This window comes from Magnolia sinica, chromosome 15 (assembly GCF_029962835.1).
Source record: "Magnolia sinica isolate HGM2019 chromosome 15, MsV1, whole genome shotgun sequence".
NCBI lineage: Eukaryota > Viridiplantae > Streptophyta > Magnoliopsida > Magnoliales > Magnoliaceae > Magnolia > Magnolia sinica.
In genome coordinates, this window is record NC_080587.1 from 10,810,086 (window position 1) to 10,812,565 (window position 2,480).

The window sequence follows — 2,480 nt, forward strand, 5'->3', positions numbered from 1 at the left end:
GACATTAGAGCTCTTGGGATTGTTTTTGGAGAATAAAAGAGATGAGAGAGAGTGATGTAAAAGAAGTGATGGGAGAGAGAGAGAGGGTGAGGTGATAGGAAAGTTGACTTTTGGGAGTTGCTTTTATACTTGGGAATGGGGAGAGTAAGGGGTTGAGTAATGAGTTTACTTTTGACAAGTGAGGTGATTGATGTGATAGATTCTCTCGGGATTTGCAATGTGTGGCATTTTTCTCGAACTGAACGCGGGCCCACATCTCCTGACTAGGGTACCGCATCAATGTGCAAGACGCGGCATCGAAACCGCGGCGACGGCGCGGTCGCACTGGTACAAGTCTCGGGTCAAGCCGACTCTGATATATGGGACACGTCTCAGGGTCACGCGCAAATGCCGATAACCGATCGTGGGTCGTCAGAATTCAACCGGCATAACCGGCGAAGCTTACGGAACAGTACGGGCTAGTATATGGGTCTTACAGAGGCAAAAGGTTCCCAATTGGTGTAGAGGTCATTGCCAGCGTACTCGGGGTGCCGTGTGGCGAGGTGTAGATCGAAGAGAGGGATTTAGATACGAGTCAAGCCCGTAAGGAGCGAACCCGCTTTTTGTGTGGACATGTTGCCCAGTGGAAGCGGGTGGAGTAAGAGGTCAGTCTGAGCTCGGCCAACTTCCTCTCGGAGTATCAGTTACTGCACCGCTTTTGCACCCACAACGTGTACCGGAGGCTAGGGAACCTCTCTGAGTGCTCCCGCTATACGGTAGAATTTCTATATCAGGTGGGTTAGGGAGCGGACGTGTGCCTCCCTGGCATAGTACTTCACCAGATCGTGCGGGCCGCGAGGGCGACGAGGAAGGGCATATGCCTTCCGTTCGGTCGGTTTGCCGGTTGGCCCAGCAGTATGGGGTGGGTGGATTGGACGAAAATCCTGTGTTGACAGAGCTATTGGGTGATGACGTGTTAAACAAGATGAAAATAGGCCCTAAGCAGCGACAGGCCCACATCGATCGATATAGGGATCCTGTCGAAGAAGAAGAGGATAGTGACGGAAGCGAGGAGGATGAGGATAAGGAAGAGACTGAAGGGGCAGAAAGAGCGGACGAGATCGAAGAAGTTGGCAGGGAGCCATTTACCATCTCAGACATACACGAGCGCTTGGATGCGCTCAAGGCAGAGGTAGTAGAGATCAAGGAAACCCAAGCAAGGAACCAAGCGAAACAGGAGAAGTGGAACAAGAAGATGTATCGGGCCATAAAGGCCCTGATCTGCTGCAGCAAAGGAGAAGAAGCACCCCCGCTTTCGCCCGACTCAGACGAGTAGCCCACGACTCTACTGATGATTAGTAATCTGTTTTAAGTTGTATAGGTCTAATCTTATGTACTGATGGATGCGTAGAATTTTTGCTTAACTAGCTTATTTTTCCTCTTCGTTTAGCATATCTAGTAATCTGTGTAATCATATTGTAGCATGTAACTGGCCATGTTAATGGCATTTTGAAATTAATGCTAATGTATGGATCATCATGAAGTCCTCTTTGCTAGAAATGTGCCTTGCCCGTGTTGCTGTTATAGTCATGAATAATAGGCTATAGGTCTGGTATGCCTAGTGTACGCGATACTCTAGTGACTAATAATTTAAGAAATTTCTGTCCAGGAAATGCCTCCGCAACCGGAGGGTCGATACGTCCGCCTTCCTCACAGTGGCCTAGTCGATAGGGACCTCCTCCCCGATAATTAACAAGACCCCCTAGGTGGGAATGGGTCCCAAAATACGGGTAGCACTACCCAAGAGGCGGCCCCGAGTGCTCCGCCACCCAAGCCGCAGCACACGTACCTCCTACGCCACAGGTCATGGACCAAATGTTACTTCTTATGCAAGTGCAACAGTAAATGATGGCTATAAGTATGTAACAACAACAACAAATGATGGCCACTATGATGGGAGCCATGGCCTAGAATTTGGGCATACCACAACCGGAACTACCTATCATGGCCGCGCCAACGACTAACACGAACAACCTATATGAGCAGTTCCAGAGGCATAGGCCGCCTACTTTTGCCGACACCCACCGCCTAGAGGAAGTGGAATACTGGCTTAACCAAGTCACCAAGCTACTACGGCCTCTCCACTATTCTGAAGCGGAGAATGTCAAGCTCGTCTCATATCTCTTCGAGAAGGAGGCAGACCTGTGGTGGGAGAGTGTCCTCCGATCCATTCCCGAGAACCACATATGGACGTGGGAGGCATTCGAGGCCCGCTTTAATGAGAAGCATATCCATTAATCATATCAACATGAGAGGGAGAATGAATTTCTCCGCCTCCAACAAGGGGGATGAGTATGACTCAATATGAGAACCGCTTTACGGAACTCTCCCACTACGCTTCTGAGATGATCGCTAACGAGGCGATCAAAATGAGACAGTTCACGGCGGGGTTAAGGAGCAACATCCGCTCCAAGATGTGTTATGCTAGCATCAGATCATAT